A 7,761-nucleotide genomic window follows, 5' to 3' on the forward strand; every position below is an offset into this window, starting at 1 on the left:
GACACAAATATTCAAGTATGTTATTTGATTTGAAGAAGATTCTATTGCCATTCTGAAACATCTATCAATGTTATACTTAGAAATCAAGTACCGGTTTCAAAATCAAACTAGCAAAGAATAACATCATATCCAGAAAGCTACCTAATTACCTATAGTTGTTGAATGGAAGCTTCATATAAAAGAAACTATTTAGGCCTCATTTTTCTAATTTCCCTTATTTTCATCTTACTTTATTTACTCACTCATTAGTTCTCAGAGGCATCTTGGGATGGTGGATAAAACACAAACTTTAAAGTCATATAGACCCAGATGCAAATCTCAGTCTCTCCTACTTGCTTTCTGAATGATCGCTCTCTCTTTTTCTGTTTTCCAGCTAAAGATAACACAGATCTTATAGTGGTCCTGGGAAGATTAATTGAAAAACTGTTACTTCATTTTCTCTTTTTATTAATTTTCCTTTTTTATAGGTCCTATCTCCTTTTCTTGTGATTAAACTTTTACCCTGCTTCCTTTTTATAAAGTTTAAAGAAGCATGGATTTGATGTATATAAAACATTTTATACGTAAGTTATACCACTTTGGAAACAAAGATATTGAATTTAGAAAACTGCTTCCTACATAACTTTATTAAAGCTAATCTGAAACAAGTAATTAATTCCCTCTCAAATTCCACTGGGTAGGTTTATGGGGCACATGCAAAAGGTTAGATGGTGACAGAATTACTTTCAAGTAAAATACCTCTACTCTTTAGCCTGTGATCTGTGACTATATCCCTTAAATTGAAGAGAGAGGTGTGGGCAAAAGAATGAGAATAAATTCCCTATCCGTAAAGAGCATCTGGCACAAGGAAAACAGTAGCAAGTACAGATGGTACCAAGCTCTGACACAAGCCAGGAAATGCTCTATGGACAAAACTGCCATATAGATTTTGTATGAGGAAGCACAAAATGCAACCTTAAAAAATTAAAAATAAGAACTTTTAAAAAACATAAACCTATATAGACTAAAAGCAAGTCAATTCTATTTGAGACAGAGAGGATTATAAATCTCGATACAAATGTTATTCTTAAATAAAAAAAGAATTTGGTGGCTGGACAGAAAAAGAGAACTAGAATTTAGTTAATATTCTAATAACTTAGGACTGCTTTTATGGAACATTATATTTATTACTTTTATTTATTTATGCCGATACTTTATCTTAAAACATATGACAAGGTGTATGACTGCTTTAGCATAGGCAATTACATTGGGAGAGCATTGATGTTACTGGGAGCCGAAAGAACCAATCAGAAAAGCAAACATCCATGGCACTCAAGTGATTTGCATGCTATCAAATATGGTACAATTGGGAGATCAGCAATTGACCTCTAATTGTTATCATTCAGCATGTATTTGGTGGATAGCTTTGTTTAAGATCTCCTGTACCAATTTATTCCCCTCTCTTCCGCCCTCTCTACAGGGAAGCTAACAGCTAGTTATTTTCAGTTCGTCTATTTCTTATTCAGGGATGCCTTCTTCAATCTATTGAGGCTGGATTAGAGTTCTCATTTCACACTCCTTAGCGACCAACTCTTCCTCTTTATAAGGACTCGCTATGACTTTAATCTTCTGTGGAAAGCCTGCTCTCCCTCTAACCCAGCAGCACATGAATACAAGGAACATATCTGTTTCTTCTCATTCTTCCATAGGTGCCAGAGTGCTCAGGGAATGACGGACTTTCAATTATTCTTCAGTATGGGCAACAGACATTGCTTTAGACACATGCCACATATACAGGGATGAGAAAAACTGACCAACACACAGACACACACAACACACACACACACACACACACACACACACACCCTGCTTCATGGAGCATACCTTCTTGGAAACAAGCAACAGCAAAATAAAGAAATTAGGGGTGCTATATAGAAATGTTAATGGTGGCTCATGCTTGTCATCCTAGCACTTTGGTAGGCTAAGGAGTGAGTTACTTGATTCACTTGACCCCATGGGTTTGAGACCAGTCTGGGCAACATAGCGAGACCTCATCTCTATTAAAAAAAAAATAAACATAAAATGTTAGCTAGGCGTGGTGGCACACGTCCATTTTCCCAGGTACTCAGGAGGATGAGGTGGAAGGATCCCCTGATCCTGGGAGGTCAAGGCAGCAGTAAGCTATGATCATGCACTGCACTCCAGCCTGGGTGACAGTGTAAGATTCCAATTCAAAATTAAGGAAAGAAAGAAAGAAAGAAAGAAAGAAAGAAAGAAAGAAAGAAAGAAAGAAAGAAAGAAAGAAAGAAAGATAGAAAGAAAGAAAGAAAGGAAGGAAGGAAGGAAGGAAGGAAGGAAGGAAGGAAGGAAGGAAGGAAGGAAGGAAGGAAAGGAAGGAAGAAAGAAAAAAAGAAAGAAAAAAAGAAAGAAAAAGAAAGAAATGGTGATGGCTGCAGGAGAAAAATAAAGCAGGAAAAGGGAGTAGTGAGGTGGGAAAAGGGCTGTCATGGAGGAAATTTCATACCATATATTAATAAAGAAGAAAGGCTGAAAGCTAATGAGGATGTATCTAATTCAAGAAGTTAGACAAATAAAGCAAAATTAATCTAAGGAGCCAATAGCAAGATTTAGAGTAAGAATTGAAATTACCATATCAGCAATCGTATAACAGAGGGAAAACAACAACAATAAAAATCCAAGTTTGTTCTTTGAAAAAACTTTTAAAATGTATAAACCTTGGAGAGACCGATTAAGAAATAAAAGGAGAGAATACAAATCAATGTCAGAAATTGTTTAAAAAGGGAACGTCACCGTATGTAGGGTGAATAATATCCTAAAGAGACATGAGTTTCTGATCCTAGAAACTTGTGAATATAAACTTAATTGGAAAAAGGGTCTTCACAAGTATAATTAAGAATCTTGACACAGGAGATTATATTAGATTATCCTAGTGCCATCACAAATATCTTTATAAGAAAAAGGAAGGAGGAGATATTATACACAGAGAAGTCTATCTGGAGATAGAGCAGAGAAAGATTTGAAAGTACTGGCTTTGGATATTGGACTAATATGGCCACAAGACAAAGAAGGCTGGTAGCCATCAGGAGCAGAAAAAGACAAGGAATGGATAATCTTCTAGAGGCTCCAAAAGGAACTCAGCATTGTCAACACTGATATTAAACTGGTGAAACTTAGTTCAGACTTTGGGCTTTCAGTGCTGTGAGAAAATAAACTTCTATTGTTTTATGCTGTTAAGTTTGTGGTAATTGTTACAGCAGTCACAGGAAACTATAGGCCCTGAAGTCACTAAAAGATCAGTCAGAACATTTAGATGAAATGGAAAAATTTGCACAACAATCAACTAACAAAAATAATATAAAAAGAGATAAATATACCCTGATACCAAAACCAGACATAAATGCTAAAAAAAAAAAAAAGAAAGAAAATTACAAGCCAATATTCCTGACGAACATAGATGTAAAACTCCTCAACAAATACTAGCAAATAGAATTCAGCAGCACTTTAAAAGGACCATTCACCATGATCAGGTGAGATTTATCTCAGGGATGCAAAGAGGGGCCAACAGACACAAATATATAAATGTGATAAACCATATTAACAGAAGAAGGACAAAAACTATATGATCCAGAATAAGGAAAAAAAATCATAGACCATTTTAACAGATGCAAGAAAAGTTATTTAATAAAATGCAAAGTCTATGCATTATAAAAATTCTCAGAAATCAGAGAAAAAGATAAAAACTTTCTTAATCTTTTAAATGGTGTCTATAAGGAATCTGTATCAAACTTTATGGTGAAGGCTGAAAGCTTTTTCTCTAAGGTAGAAAATAAGGCAAAATCACTTACTGTCACCACTGTCCATCTTATTCAGCATGAACTAGCCAGTGCAATAAGATAAAGATAAGAAATAAAAGATCAAAGGGATAAGAGGGGAAAAAGAAAGCAGTAAAGATGTGTGAATGATATGTTTGTGTATGTAAAAAAATTCAGAAAAACTCATAGATAAATTATTAGGATTAACAGTTGAGTTTATCCAGGTTGGTGGAGGCAAAATCAATATACAAAATCAATGTAAATTCTATATATCAGTAGAAAACAGATCATGAAATTGTAAAAGTAGCTTAAGATATATACCCTTCATAATAGCAGCAAAACATTTATAACATTTACAATATTTATGCTGTTATAAGAATTCAAGATGTTTTTAAGATGCTATTTTATAAAAGCATCCAAAACTCGAAGAAGCCCTGAATACAATTGAGAGATAACACGCTTATGAATAGGAAGTCTCAGTATAACATAGTTGTAAATTTTCTACAAATTGATCTAAAGAATCGATGCTATCCCAATGAAAATATTAACATGTATGTGTGTATATGTGTGTGTGTAAATTGACAAGATAATTGTGTATTTTATATAGAAAAGATAAAGTCAAACACTTAGGAAAAGACAATAATGAAGAGGAATTGCTTTGTCAGATATCAAGTCTTATCATACATTTTTTAGGAAGTAATTAAGAATGTAAAGGATTGGCACAAAGATTGACAAATGAATAAAACATAAAAAGAGGACCCTAAAAAGACCTATGCTAACAAAAGTGACACTTCAGAACTGTAGAGAAAGGTCAATAAAAGTATTGGTCAACACTTTTCAATAAAAGTGTTTAGAGAATTGAATGCCCATATAGAAAAAAATATATAAAATGTAACCTTCATTTTAGATCATACACAAAAGTAATTCTGGGTCATTTGAAAACTCTAAAAGACATAAATAAAATTATAAAACTTTTATAAAATAATATTTGAAAGTATTTTTATTTACTCAAAGAAGGGAAAGATTTTTTTAAAAAAACAGAATTAAAAGCACTAAAGGATTGATAACTTGGATCATATTAAAATTAAGAACTTCTTCATCAAAAGATACCATTAAGAGTGAAAATTCAAGCCACAGAAGTAGAGAAGTTATTTGCTTATATCTGGATCATACCTAGAATATATTGAAAATATCTATAAAAGATACCTGCACACACATGTTTATTGCTGCACTATTCACAATAACAAAAAACATGGAATCAACCATGCTGCCCATTGAGAGGACTGGATAAAAAAATGTGATACATATACACAATGGAATATTACGCAGCCATAAAGAAGGACAAAATGATGAACTTTGCTGCAACTCAAATGGACTTAGTGTCTGTAATATTGAGTGATCCATCACAGAAACAAAGAACTGAGTACCACATGTTCTCATTCATAAGCAGACCTAGAACAATTAACATAATCTTGTAAGAAAGGAATTGGCTATAGTGGGAAAGGGGAGGGAAGGGGGATTGGATTGGCAGTAGTGGGAAACTGCCAGGGGAAGAGGCACGCCTCGTCAACAAGTGTACCTGCATAATGAACATTTGCATAAGTAACCTTGAATTGTACCTCACATCTTTTTAAAAAAAGAAATCTGTAAATCAATAAGTACAGACTGTCAGAAATGTGAAAGGGCAATTGAGTTGAATAAAAACTTCATTTAAAAAACTATTCAAATGATTAGTGTAGGTATGAAAAAACATTCAATATTATTAGTCTTCAAGGAGATGAAAATGCAAATCATTATGAAATACCACTACATGATTATAAAATGATCAAAATTTTAAAATACGCAATAGCATTCAGACTTTTAGAAAACTCTCTGTAACACAGTAATCCAAAATCTGCGAGGGCTTGCACATAAAGTTTATCTATTCCAAAGAAGTCACCTGGAGGTCTAAGAGTGAAAGATGCTGGTTCACTAAAGCGTATGGGAAGCACCAAAGGCAGTGAAGAACCCAAGCCTCAGGGCTGTATCAAGTGATTTCATATCATAGTAAAGCAAGTTGATTATTCAAATTGCTATAGGTGTTTACAATTATATTGATTAAGAGTGAGGACTACATTGTTTTCAGTTTTGCTTGGTCATATACATCCCATAACTCATTACCAGCCTTGGCCAGAGGCCTCTCCCTGAGGGATGGGGAAACAGTCTATGTCTGAACAACACCCCATACTTTCCCATGCTGTTATTGGAAGAGTATGTTGGTACAACCACTTCGGAAAATAGTTTAGAATTATCTACTGAAGTTGAACCATTATGGACTCTGTGACACAGCAATGCTATCCTTAAGAATATATTAACAAATGCATGCTCATTTAGGTCAGGTGATGTGCAAACAAGTAAATTCATAGAAGCATTCTTCATAAGAGCAAAAACTCTACACAACTCAAGTGTCCATCATTTGACAAAAACTAACAGTAGTATACAGCACTGAAGATAATCAAACTACTGTTGATCATGACATGGGTGCATTTCTTAAAAGTAATGTTGACTGAAGGAAGCCAGTCACAAAATATTGTGTACTGTATATTTCAATTTATATAAATGTCAAAAGCAGACAGACTTCTATGGTGCTTTGGATGTATGCTTAGAAGGAAGAGTGGGTTATAATTACCTTTGTTGGGGGAATGAAAATAGGTTTGATGTTTTTGAAGCTTGCAATGTTCTGATTCTTGACTTGGTTGATGCTTTCATGAGTGTTAACTATAAAAATGTATAAAGAAATGTCTACATTTCCCTATGTTTGATTTTTTTCTTTTTTTGAGTTAGTGTCTTACTCTGTTGACCCAGCTAAAGTGAAGTGGAATGATCATGACTCATTGCAGCCTTGATATCTTAAGCTCAGGCAATCTTTCCACCTTAGCCTTTCAGGTAGCTGGGACTACAGGTGCACACCACCACATTCGACTAGTTTTTTACTTTTTTGTGGAGACGAGGTTTTATTATGTTGCCCAGGCTGGTCTTGAACTCCCAGACCCAAGCAATCCTCCTGCCTCAGCTTTGCGAAATGCTGGGATGAGCCACTGTGCCCAACCTGAAATGTTTTAAAGGGGACATTATTTTACTGTTAAAGACAATGATCTATTAAAATGTCATGATAATGATCATGCATGTAATTGATGACATAACCCCCAATCAACTGACAGACATAGAAATAAATGAGTAATTGTAATTGGAGATTTTAACATATATCTCTTAGAAACTAACATCAAGCAGAACAAAAAAAATAAGCAGCTAGGAAATATTTGAATATCATTAATAAAATTTTAAAAGTAGATACTTCACCCTCCACTTGGAATATTTACATTCCTTTTGAGCTCACATGGAACTTTCTCAAAAATTGAGTACTAACTTAGCCACAAAGGAAAATCCAAGAGAATCTGTCAAAAACCTGCTTGCACTGATAAAGAACTTTGACAAAGTCTCAGGTACAAAATAAACATGCAAAAGACAGCTGCATTCCTATACACCAGCAACAAGCAGGCAGAGACCCAATTTAAAAGCACAATCCCATTCACAATAGCCACACAAAAAAATGAACTACCTTGGCATCTTCCTAACCAGAGAAGTGAAAGACCTTTACAATAAGAACTACAAAACACAGCTCAAAGAAATCCAAGAGGATACAAACAAATGGAAAAATATTCCACGCTCATGAATAGAAGAATCAACATTGTTAAAATGTCCATCCTACCAAAGGCAATCTGCAGATTCAATGCAATACCCATTAAATTATCAACATCATTCTTCTCAGATCTGAAAATGACAAAACAGAAATTCATATGAAAACATAAATGACCATGAACAGTCAAAACAATACTTAGCAAAAGAAACAAGCCGGGCTCGGTGGCTCAGCCTGTAATCCTGTGCTTTGGGAGGCTGAGGTGAGTGGAAT

Source organism: Carlito syrichta, unplaced genomic scaffold, assembly GCF_000164805.1.
Source record: "Carlito syrichta isolate Samal-C Ts95f unplaced genomic scaffold, Tarsius_syrichta-2.0.1 Scaffold310619, whole genome shotgun sequence".
NCBI lineage: Eukaryota > Metazoa > Chordata > Mammalia > Primates > Tarsiidae > Carlito > Carlito syrichta.